The following is a 13,599-nucleotide window of genomic DNA, read 5'->3' on the forward strand; positions in this document are numbered from 1 at the left end:
ATTAACAAACAAAACCTCACACTGAGATAAGTTTTATCAAAATAGTAGAATTCCATGAGTGTCTTAAAAATACAGAGAGATAAAAGGGTTTAGGGAGAGCTTTCCGAAGCTTAACACATGGGCTATTCAAAACGCATCCATCGTTTATGAAGATACAATAGTTTGATATCACGCACCAGGCACAAGGCTGCTTCCATCTGGATGTTACGAGACTCTTGAACAAGCCTGACGTCAAGAGGGTTGAGAGTTTCAAGTTTCTAGGTGTGATCATCACCAGTAGCCTATACTGCTCCCACCATATTGACACCTCAGCCAAGAAAGCGTATCAGTGCCCCTTAATTCCTCAGGAGACTATAGAAATGTGGTGTGCCCCCTTTGACCCTCAACAATTTTTACCAATACACCATAGAAAGCATCCTACCTGGATGCATCGTTGCTTGGTAATGCAATGGCTCTGCATGTGGCAGCAAGCAACTGCAGAGAATTGAGGAAGCAGCTCATTGTATCACAGAATCCATTCTCCTCTTCATGGATACTATCCATACTTCATGCTGCTTCAGTAAAGCAGCCAGCATTATCAAAGATCTCACCCACCCAAGAAATTTTCTCTTCAGTCAGGCAGAAGATACAAAAGCCTAACAGCATGTGCCAATCAGCTCAATGACAGCTTCTGTGCCACTGTTATAAAACCATTAAATGTTTACCTAGTACAATAAGGTTGATTCTTGACCTCATAATCTACCTTGTTGTGACCTTGCACCGAACTATCAACCTGCACTGCCATTTCTCTGCAATGATCACAATTTTGCACTCTGTTATTATTTTACCTCGTGTACCATTGAAATTATTTGATCAGTATGGACGTTATACAAGTCAAGTTTTTCATTGTACCTCAGCACTTGTGGAAATGTTAAGCCAATGTACTAGGTTTAATAACCTAGTGCATTCGCCTAGATCAAGAGATCATCTTAAAGATGATCTGTTGACCTCACAGTTGCCTCATCATGGCTGCTCCTTATTGTGTAACTGCTCACTTTCTGTGTAACTGAAACCTCTTGGCATTCTGTTATTGCTTTTCACTTGACCTACCTCAATGTTCTTATCTTTCGAAATGATCTCTTTGGATTTCACGGTATCTTGGTAAATGTGGCCATAATTAATCAATACCAACACCAGAATTAAATTTGGGGCAAATAATGGGTCAGAAGTAGATGAACTCAAAGTTCTTGGGGGATTGATAAACTGAAGTGGGCTACTGAGAGTGGGATTAACAAGATGAGGAAGGAATTTTAAAACAAGGCAGTTAGGGGAAAAAGAACATTGTGCATGTTAGATGGAGACAGCAGGGCATCAGCTGACTCATAAAATGCAGAGGGTGGAAAATAGACCAAAAAGGAATTATATTCACTGCTCAGTATGGATGACTGATTTAACATTTCAACAGGCTATTCAGGCCTGGACATGTTGGTTTTTCATTAATATATGTCTGGATAATTATGTTTTAATAATAGAATCTGTCTTTTCCACTCATCAATATAAATGAGCATTAAATATGCTAAAAGGACACCAGACTGTTTGCTTCTCTGTCAAGAAGTCTGACATGATCAGGTCCTGTGCTGTATACTGTGTCCTCAGAAGTTTTACTTGACTGTTTAAAGACCTTCATAAAATTGTAACCTTGTTTTAAATGTTTTTACACGTTAAGGAATAAACAAAGAGCAGAGAAGAGTCTTGTCAAAAGTGATGACCACTTTGACCACTTGTCACACCAATGGAGTTTGCTTTTTTCCTTCTAATTGTGCACTTAATTGTAAAGTTGTGTATAAATTATATTTATGTTTTCCCCGTGAATGTTGATTATCTGATGCTAAGTGCCTGTGCTGCTGCTGCTGTAAGTTTTTCATTACATCTATGCACACATGTGCTTCTGCAAATAACAATAACCTCAATTTGACTTTGATGGATGATCCCTGACCTGCTAATTATTTCCAGACTGTTCTGACAATAAACTCGATTTTAACTGGTTCATTTATTCAGCGTGCTATTTAGGTAGATGTGACTTGAATGGGAAGTTTCATCCATATCCCAATACACGCTGTTCAAGTTGAAATTTGTATGTTGTGGATTTGTCATAATCCATGCGTCATCAATTGTTGTTCCTAGTGGAACCAGGGTTGGTGAATATCCAGTGGGAATAGGGAATTAAACTTTGACTTTGACTTCAAAAATGTTTTTTTTGGTATATAATGGACTTCCTCTTTTTTCTCCCAACCCTTCCACTTTATTGAGTGAGCTAGCTTTGTGTTGAGTGCACCTTTCTACATTTGCCAGGCAATCTCTGTACATCTTACAGAGGTGCTGGAGTACAGTTTTGGGCTGCTTCATGGAGACACAAGATAAATGCAAGAAATTCTGCAGATGCTGGAAATGCAAAGTAGCAGATACAAAATGCCAGAGCAATTTAGCAGGTTAGACAGCACTTGGAGAGGAAAGAAGATTCAACGTTTCAGGCTGAAACTCGTCATGAAAAGACTACAGATGCTGGACTCTCAATCGGTATACATAATACCGGAGGAACTCAGCAGGTCGGGCAGCATCTATGGAGGGGAATGGACAACCAACATTTCAGATCACGACCCTTCACTTGTAGTTGCTCTCTTCAATTATAAACTGCTCAAAACTTAAATATTGTATTCAAAATGAAAAGTTGGTGTGCTTTAATTTTAGCTTGATTTCTGTTACCTTAAAAATGAAGGGTGGGTTTGAAGGTTGTGGATTTAAAATCACTCCTCATCGAACAGGAAGCACCATTGTATTTTGTAAAAACAGGCACAAATGAAGTGGGGTTTCTCTCAGTGTCTGGAACAGTGTTTAAGAACTGTTCAGATAGATTTTTGAGGTTGGCCTCCAAATGAGAAAATTTATCCTGGTCAAATTAAGCTGAAACTTGATTTAAAACTAAACTGAGATTCTTCACGTCTTCTTCCTCTTTGAGAACCCTACTTTCTTTCCCAAAGCTTTCGGTTACTTTTCTAAATGCCCCTTTCTTCATCTTGCTGTCAATATTTGATAGCATTCCTGAGATTCACCCCTCCTGAACTTGAATCATGAACATATATCAGCTCACAGTTCATTTAAATATTTGAATTTTGAAGCAGCAAGTTCATAAAACTCATATCCTTGTTAGCAGGTCCTGCTGTGGCCCAATCAGTTTGAGATTCATTCTGTTCCAGCTGGTAATGTGGCAGGATATCCTGAACCTTGCCTTAACTCTGAAATACTTCCAGGATTGTGGGAAAATTCTTTGTAAACAGAACCTGGATGCAAACTTGTAGAGCTGTGACCTGTGAGCCTGTTGGTCTGCAGCTGATAGGCAGGATCGAGCTGCTCAGTTGTCATGGGTACAATGACCTCATTCTCTGGCATAGATCTTTGAGATTTTGGGTACATCCTTTTAATCCTTAACAATCCCCATCCTCCACCATTTCTGACGGTTTGATTTTAATTCTCTACCGGGGCTGGCGTGCTTTTAGCTGATTGAAAATTTTCTGGAATTCCCTCACTAAACTTAATCTCCTCCCCAATCACACTTCCTAGGAATCCCTGGACCTATACTCCTTGATCATCACACTATTGACTGAGCTAACTATCTGTGATACCTCCCACCACCAAGGACATCTTCGAGAGGAGTGCCTCAAGAAGTTAGCATCCATCATTAAGGATCCTCACTTCCTGGGCATGCCCACTTCTCATTACCAGTACTGGAGAAAAGATGTAGGAGTCTAAATGCCCATGCTCAACAGTTCAGAAATCCTTCCGCTATCATATCTGTGAATCTCCATGAACCCATGAGCACCACTGCACTGATCCTGTTTTATTTATTTATCTTTATTTATTTTGGAATTTATTGTAACTTTAGGTCTTGCGCTGCACAGCTGCCACAGTGAAATTTCTTATCTCAGTAATAATAAACCAGATTCTGATTTATTTGGAGCATTTGATTGTCTTCAGGTTGTCTTTTGCGTGTGGCCGTGCATGAAATCTGCATGTCCAGCGTCACTCCATATGAAGTGTATTAGATGCTCCAAGAGACATAAGGCACAATGTTTATAATCCATCACTAATTGTAGGAGCCCTTCCGGTGTCAAAGACCAGGCTTAGATCAAATATCAGATCATCAGCCTCCTGAAACAATGAGAAAATGGCTAGAAGTTCAATCATACTTATATTAAATGATGGGACAGGTTCATAATGCCACATGATTTATCCTCGCTCCTTTTTCTAAGTATAAATGTTCTTAATATTGAAGCCAAAAAAAGCAAATCTCTCATCAGAATAACTGAGTCATTTGACTGGTAGGATACAAATTTGGTCTAGTAACATAAATGGCCAGGTTAAATACATAGAGCTGAAATTTACTTAATCAAGATGGTCAGTGTTAAATAGACTTCCATTTAATTATGATGATATTTAAAATGCAAGTGTGCATAGAGCAGAGATCATGGCATCTAAGCTCTGAGAGAGGAGGGAGAGCAGGAGGATGTCTCATTAAAATTGTGGATTCAACCGTGCCAGGACTGACAAGTGTAAACACAAGCAGATGAATCAAGTATCAAGTTTGGTGGGTGCAAGATAAAAATAGAAGGAGAACTTGCATAGAAATACATTTTTATTGCATCTTTCCTAGCGGTAGAACGTAGCAAGTTTCTTTACAGGACTTCCACAAAGATAGTATCCACTGTAAATATGGCTCCACTGTATTTATGTTCAAATGTATATAAAATTACATTACTGCCAGTAATGTGGGAGATGTGATAGCCAGTTTGCTCACTGCATGATTCCATTGAAAACTACATGATAATAACCAGGCAATCTGCTGCAATGACATTGACTGAAAGAGAAACACAATCAAGGACATTGGCGAGAGTTCTTAAGCTCCTTTTTGAAACAATGCCAATCTGATATTACTTGCATTATCTCCATGCAGCATAGATACAGTGAAGAGCCATTATTGTTGCCTGCATTTCAGCAGTGAACTATTGTCTATAGTACATTTTTGAAGAGTAAGTGAATGAAAACTTCAATAATTAAATGGAATGATACTCCACACCACCATTGATATAATCTCATGTGCACAGATCATTCTACTGTCTAATAGTTCTGCAGTAATATCTGCACATACTAATTATCCCTATGAGGATAGAGTGGATCTTTGCAATTTTACAGAATATCAGCAATTCATTTCAATCATGTGCAACTAGCAAATACAAAAAAGCATACATTTACTTCCCCTATAACAGTCAAGTTGCCTCAGATTATTGATGTTATTGGGTTAATGGACATCAAATTCTGGCATTGGCACTTGCTTATTTAAACAGCAAACTCCATAAGTTACAGTCAGTGATGTCCTGCTCCTGCTCAATGTGACCTGTTGCAGTCTTTGTCAGTGTACTGTGCCTCAATATCGCAATTACGGTGTGCAATTAGGTAAGTTGGTGACTACTCCCACCCAATAAACAGATGCTAAAATTAAGAGCAAAATACTTACTTCTGAATTGTTTTTCTGACCCTGAAAATTCTATTTTATAAGTGTGGAGTTTCATTCGCTTCACATTGCATTTTAAAAATGAACAAATGCTATATGATTTGTTGCATTTAGCTACTTTCTCTTAGAACTAAGTGCACAGTTAACCTTTCTATACTACAACTTCAGTATGTGTTATTCTCACTACATTTTTACTTCCTGTTGTACCATTGACAAGAATTCTTCAAACATTTGCTTGTTGATTGCAATTCAATAGTGAACTATTGCCCAAATTGCCCATAAGAATAATTACAAATGCTTTTCAAGCAGATTAAACACCGAACACTTTAATTCACTGTTGTGACTGTGAACAAAGTCACCAGAGAGACTCTGAAGCTGGTGGATCTAGAAATCTTCATTCAGCAAAACAATATCATAATGGAGACACTCTTGGGAGAGGAGCCTCCTCAACTTAAAGTACATCACATTTTTATAACTTTAAAATCAATTGTAACTCGATACAGTTCTAGAGGTTACAATCACATTGTTTACTTCATCACTTTGGGTTGCCTATGCTTCCTTGGAGGCATGTAATCTTCAAACACCTGGATCTTCACATCATCACTCCAAACACCCTAGACTGAATGTTAATCAGCACTGCCTCTGAGCTGCATTCATACATCTAAAGACATCTCAGGTCAATGGGGGGCTTCTTGATTTGCTTCCAACCCCATTCTGAGGCTCTCAGAAGATTATCGATCTGAGCTGCACTTTGAATTCAATCTGCAATCCACATTGAAATCTGAAGACTGGTTGCTGTTGAAATTATTATTTGCTATATTCCATAACTCTACAATACACCCTTTGCAACAGCAAAATGGTAAAGTACTTTGAATGACCATCTCATCGTAGAAATTGACAGCATAGGGCAAGCTCTTGTGTATAATAATCTATAGTTCTTCATTTTTATTTCAGAATTAAACGAAGTGAAGGTATATTTAACTGACACACAAAATGGTAACATCAGTACAGAAAGACATTTAGCCTTTTATTTTTTACCCAGCCTGGGGTTCCAATGTCTTGTTGTTAGTCATAAACTGAAAGTAACAAATCAACAACTTCTGACCATTGACTCGATCCTTCAGTACCTCCTGACTGAGCATTATTTCAACAACCCTTCATTTTACCCTTCGTTTTAGCTCTACACAATCAATGAACATCTCTTATTTAATTTAACTGCTCAGTTCCTTTTCATTTTGATTATTTTCTGTACTCTTGCATTTATTTTCCTCTGTACCCCCTGAAGTAGTTATTCATCTGTATAGCCTGGCAGAGCAGAAGACTGCATTAATTGCCACTGAGATACGTTTTACAATAAAGTTGAGCATCTTATTTTTCAGATGTCTGCCCCATTGTCCTGGTATTAATCCATTTGACTTCCTTGAAGTGCAGCCAGCAAAGATTGAAGCACAACTCCTGAAATCCTATTGTGATTCGGTAACATGCTGGGGCACTTTCATTTCCTTCTTACTTTGACAAGGATATTAATCAGCAAAGGTGAATGGTTGTTCTTGAGGACCATTTGATTGTGTCGGACACTTGGATTCACTTAATCAGAATTGACAATCAGTCCCACAGGTCAGCAATTATAAATGGCAATGAGGTCTAAAAAAAATCCCCAATTAATCAGCATACATGCCATTGGTGATAATTGCTCTGTGTCCTCAAAATGGTTTAGAAACCAACCTTGAGCAAAGCTAAGGTGAGTGATTTTGCAGAATTTTTTTCATATTTCTATTTAAATTAAGGAGAATGTGCAGTATCTTTTGTGAATAAAGCACTTTATTAACACAAGAACTCAAAGAAGGATGGCATAGCCTACAAGATTCAAGATACAAAATCAATGTTTAGATTTCAAAATAAATTTATTATCAAAGTAAGAAATGTTATTTCCAGTACACAAGTATAAAGAAGAATAAAATAATTGGTATTTCAGATCTGATGCAGAATGAAAGGACACAATAAGATTAAAAAAACACGATGAATATAAATACATAAGATAACATATACACATAGATTGATTGTATGTCCATAAAGTGATGCCAGTGTCCGTATCAGGAAGTAATAAAGTAGTGATGGTTGGGAGTGTTGATCAGCCTTAATGCTTGGGGAAAGTAACTGTTTTTGAGACTAGTGGGCCTGGTGTAGATGTAACCTCCTCCCTGATGAGAATGTGACAAACAGTCCATGAGCAGGGTGGACGGAATCCTTCATGGTGTTACTGGTCCCTTTTTGGCACATTTCTGTATATAGGTCCATGATGGCAGGCAGACTGGTGCTGGTGATGTTTTGGGCAGTTTTAAATACCTGGTGTAGGGTCTTCTTGTCCACTGCAGTGCAGTTTCCTCTCTGAAGTTCAAAGTAAATTTATTATCAAAGTATAAATATGTCATCATGTACTACCCTGACATTCATTTGCTTGCAGATATACTCAATAAATCTATAGAATAATAACCATAACAGAATCAGTGAAAGACTGCACCAACTTGGGTGTTCAACCAGTGTGCAAAAGACAGCAAACTGCAAATGATAAAAGAAAATAATAATTTTAAAAATTAAGCATTAAATATCGAGAACATGAGATGAAGAGTCCATGAAAGTGAATCCATTGGTTGTGGGAATATTTCAATAATGGGTTAAGTGAACTTGAGTGAAGATATCCCCTTCGGTTCAAGAGCCTGGTGGTGTGAGTCCTGATGCTCCTGTACCTGATAGCATCCTGATAGCATCGGTGAGAAGAGTGCTTGTCCTGGGTGGTGGAGGTCCCTGATGATGGATGCTGTGTTCCTGCAACAGTGTTTCATGTAGAAGTGTACAAGGGTAACCTCTGATCCTCTGATGAGAACTGGCTCATGGACCTCTGGTTTCCTACTCCAGAAGTTAGTAATCAGCTCGTTGGCCTTGGTGACATTGTCTAAGAGGCTTGTAGTTATGTCAACTCTCACCTAGATTTTCTATCTCCCTCCTGTACGCTGATTTGTCCCCACTTTTGATTCAGCCTATGACAGTGATGTCACCAGCAAACTTGTGTTTAACCACACAACCATATGTGTAAAGCAAGCAAAACCTTATGTACAACAGCGTTGATGGGTATTGTGGAGGAGATGTTGTTGCCAATCTGAACTGACTGGGGTGTGCACATGGGTAAATCGAGGATCCAATTGCATGAAGAGGTATTGAAGCTAAGCACTAGGAGTTCATTGATTAGCTTTGAGGGGATGATGGTATCAAATGCTGAACTGTAGTTGATAAAGAGTATCCTGATGTATGCATCTTTGCTCTCCAGATGTTCCAGGGTTGAGTGAGAAGCCAATGAGATGGCATCTTCCATGCACCTGTTGTTCTGGTAGGCAAAATGGAGCTGATCTAAGTCACTTCTCAGGCAGGAGTTGATATGTTTCGTCACCAACCTCTCAAAACACTTCATCACTGTGGATATAAGTGCTACTGGACAATAGTCATTTAGACAGGTCACCACATTTTTCTTGAGCAGCTGTATAAGTGAAGCCTGCTTGAAGTGAGTGGGTACCTACCAAAGTTAGAGGTTAATGGTCTCAGTGAACACTCCAGCCAGCTGATCAGCACAGATATTTAGCATTTGGCCAGGTGCCCTGTCTGTGCCAAACGTTTTTCATGGGTTCACCTTCCTAAAGGTTGCTCGCACATTGGCCTCTAATCCTGAAATCATAGGATCAGGAGCTGTGGGAGTTTGCAAAGTTTCCTTCATACTTTGTTGGTCAAAGTGAGCAGAGAAGGCATTGACCTCATCTGAAAGTGAAACCCTGCTGTCGACAACATTTCTTGATTTAAGATTACAAGAGGTGATAGTATTTAAGCCCTGCCACAACTGTTGAGCATCCTTCATTGATTGAAGCAGTGATGCAGCACGTTTGGCTAACATGTGCTAAGTCCACAGTAGCAGACAGAATTCTGGAAGCTTCTGCACTAAATGGTGTCATGTACAGACAGCATATAGTACCTTGGCATACATTAATTATGTAAGCTCTACATGTTACATCCCTTCATTAATGACAAAAAGAGGGAGGGTAAAAAGCAAATCACAGTCCAGTTTCTCTGTGTGCTTTACTTTAGTGCAAACTCTTGTAGATTCTTGGGGTAATGGGCTGTCCCTCTAGATTTGGTTTCAGATTATTGTGTTTAAAGGGCCTGGATATTTCATCTTTTTTTAAGTTCAAAAGTAAGTTTAATTCATAATAAAAATACATTAAGAATAGACCGGGCAAATATGTTTACATCCTTAGTGGGATGTGGTTGATATATTGAGTACTGTTGCCTTGTTTTTAATAACCACGACATTATTACAGGAAAGCTGCATGGGACTGGGATATTATAGCTATTATGGAAACAATCGGCTCCGGCAGCTTAACATTCTGGGATAACAAATGGTTTGTATGGGATAGAGCTGGAGGAAAGAGAGGAGGGGAAGTTCCATTTTATTTTAAGGGGACGTCACAGCAGTCGTCTGAGATGAAATTACTGAAGGATTATCCACTGAGGCTTGCAGGTGTTACAGTTTGTATGAAGCTGGGAAATAAGAAGGAAATTGTCACCTTCTTGAGGTTATACTACAGGCCCCCAAATAGTTATTAAGAATTAGAACAATTCTTCAGGGAGATTGTGGAGAATTGCAAGAATAGTTCAGTTGAATAAGAGTGTCATAGGAGGGGATATTGAATTTCCGAACATAGATTAAGTCTGCCATAATGTTAAAAGCTTCGATGAAACTTGATAAGCGCTTCCAGGGAAGTTCCCTTGGGCCTTTCTAGATAGAGGACAAAGTTCAACCAACTCTTGGTCATAGGGTGAAGAAGGCAACTGAGCAGACAGTGGGGTATTACATTGGGACCAACAACCATAGTTCTATTAGTTTTAATATAGTTATGGAAAGAAACAGAACTGATCCACAGGTTTGATTTCTAACCTTGGGCAGGCTGAATTTTAACAGTATGACACGGGAGCTTGAAAAGATTTATTAGGTAGGGATCACAGACAAATGACAGGCTTTTAACAGTGAGACAGTAAGCGCTCAGGGTCTGCAAGCTCCTGTCAGAGAGAGAAGGGCAATGCAGGTAAGAGTACAAATTAGAGGATAATGAGGGACTTTGAGACACTGACTAGGTCAAGGAGAAGGCACTGGTCAGGTAAAGGCATCTATGATCGAGCAGATCCCTGGAGGAGAATGGAAGATGCAGGAGTGTACTCAAAAAGGAAATCAGGAAGGGAGAAAAAGGGGCATGAGATAGCTTTGGAAGAGAATATTAAGGAAAATTCGAAGAGATTTTAAGTATATTAAGCGAATAGGTTCCCTCAAAGACCATAGCAGACATCATTGTGTGGAGCTGATGGAGAGGGGCAAGGTCATTAATGAATATTTCTCCTCTGTTTTTAACCATGGAGAAAGACATGTAGTTTTTGGAATTAGCAAAAGTAAATTTAGGACGGTCTTATGAATGGTCTGCATTACAGTAGAGGAGGTGCTGAATGAAGTAAAATATATAAAAGTAAATAAATCTCCAGAGCCTGACCATGTTTATCCAAGAATGCTTTGGCAGCTGGAGAAGACACTATAAGTGCACTGGCTGAGTTACAAGCAGTATTAGCCACAGGTGAGGTGCCGCTGGATTGGAGGGTAGCAAATGTTGTGCCTTTATTGTAATAGCTGAGTTACTGGAGGAGATTCTGAGGAATAAGATATACATACATTTGAAAAGATAGGAGTTGATTTGGTATGGCCCGGATGGCTTTCTGGGCAGGAGATGGTGTCTTATAAACATAAATGAAGCTTTTTGATGTTGTGGTCAAGAAAGTTGATGAAGACAGGGTGGTATATGTGGTTTAGATGGACTTTAGTAAGGCCTTTGATAATGTTCCATATGCTCTGGAAGTTTGGATTGCATTGAAATGAGGACGGGTGGTTACTTGGATTCATAATTGGCTTGGTGGTATAAAGCAGAGGGTGATGGCAGAAAGTTGTTTATGGAACTGGAGTCCTGTGACTTGTGACAAGGGTTGGTGCTGGGCCCATTGTTCTTTGTCAGTTACATCAACAATTTGGATAAGAATGTACAGGGAATGGTTCATAATTTTGCAGATGTCACTAAATAGGTAGTATAGTGAAGAATGAAGAAGTTTAAAGAATTTACGGGGGAATATTGAACAACTGAGTAAGTGGGGGAAATGGCAAATGGAGCTTATTGAGATAAGTACAAGGCATTGCATTTTGGAAATTCAAATCCAAGAAAGACTTTCACAATGAATGACAAGACCCTGGGATGTGTTGCAGGAAAGAGGAACCTTAGAGGAAAGCTTTTGGCATATTTGCTTTCAGAAGTTAGGGTGTTAAATATAAAAGTTTGGAAATATTGGTGCAGTTGTACAGGACACGGATGAGGCTGCATACGGAGTATTGTATTGTGTTCGGTTCTGGTCACCCTGCTATGAGGAAGACATTATTAAACTGGAAAGGGTGCAGAAAAGCTTTCCAAGGATGTTGCTGGGTCTGAGCTACAGGCAGAAGTTGAACAGGGCAGGACTTCATTCACTGAAGTATATGACACTGAGAGTTGAACTTGCAGAGGTGTATAAGATCTTGAGGGACATAGATAGGTAAATACGCTCTGTTTTTGAGGAATCAAGAACTAATGGGGACAGTTTTAAGGTAAGAAGGGAAAGATTTAATAGGAATTTAAGGGCCAATTTTCTTACACAAGTGTTATGTTCAAAGTAAATGTATTATCAAAGTACGCATATATCACCGTATACAATCCTGACATTCATTTTCTTGCAAGCATACACAGTAAATTCAATAATCTCAATAGAATCAGAGAAACACAACACCAACAGGGCAGACAATAAATGTGCAAAAGGCTCTACAAATACTAAAAATGAAAAAGAAATAATAGTTATAATTAATAATAATAAATACATCAGCAATAAATTTCGAGAATGTGAGATGAAGCGTCTTAGGAAGTGAGTCCATATGTATTTTGAAGGTGCTGCCAGAGGAAGTGGTTGAAGCAGATACACAACAACATTTAAAAGACAATTGGACATGTACATGGATAGGGAAGGTTTAGAATGAAACCCACACAAAATGCTGGAGGAACTCAGCAGGTTTTAGGCCATTGACTGCTCATTCATTTCCATAGATGCTGCCTGAGCTGCTGAGTTCATCCAGCATTTTGTATATGGTGCATTGGATTTCCAACATCTGCAGGATTCCTGGTGTTTAAGATTCAGAAGGTTATGGGCCAAACTTTTGCAAATGGCACAAGCTTGGATGGGGCATCTTGGTCAGAATGGACAGATGGAGTGAAGGATGCCCTTCCATGCTGTATAACTCTCTGAATCTATGACCTTTGATCACTCATGTACCCTGGGGCAATACACCTTTTGAATGTTTGAGGGACTTCCCCACTCAAATCAGACCCTCCATGTGTGGTAGCAGAAGAAGCCGAGACTGTGACTCTTAACCACAAATCTCTTGCACTAGCTGCACCAAGCTTCAGAGGATCTCTCTGTGTATTCTAGCACAGGACTTGCCTCCATCCCTTCAGCTGGAGTCATGCAGCAGTTGCGATCTAATAAGACATAAAATCCTTGCAGTTGTCTGCTGTGGGAGAAGTGGGTTCACATTCATGGGAAATTGCACCGGTATTGGGGAAAGAGGGAGCTGTACCAATGGGACAGGCTCCACCTGAACCATGATGGGACCTGGATCCTAGCAAATCACTTAAATAGGGCTGTGGATAGGGCTTTAAACTAAATTGTAGGGGGGGTGGGTTCCACAGATTGGAAAAGTAGGGATGAAGTAAAAAAAAATGGATAAAGATAAAGAAAGAACAACAGATAAAAAAGAGAAAAGTAAGAGTGGAGTGAAGAAAAGTAAAGTGCAAAAGAGTAAAAGATTACAAGATTTTTAAAGCACACTGAGTGTAAGGGCACTTTATTTGAATGCCCGCAGTATTCGAAACCAGGTCAGTTAATTTGTGACA

General features: G+C 39.2%; 1 long non-coding RNA gene across 2 annotated transcripts in view; it reads left to right on the forward strand.

The window, feature by feature from the left end:
- LOC132402514 (uncharacterized) overlaps positions 1-13,599 on the forward strand; it is a 33,486-nt gene that overhangs the window by 1,616 nt on the left and 18,271 nt on the right. The gene's annotated exons all lie outside the window — the stretch shown is intronic.

This window comes from Hypanus sabinus, chromosome 12 (assembly GCF_030144855.1).
Source record: "Hypanus sabinus isolate sHypSab1 chromosome 12, sHypSab1.hap1, whole genome shotgun sequence".
Taxonomy (NCBI): Eukaryota; Metazoa; Chordata; class Chondrichthyes; order Myliobatiformes; family Dasyatidae; genus Hypanus; species Hypanus sabinus.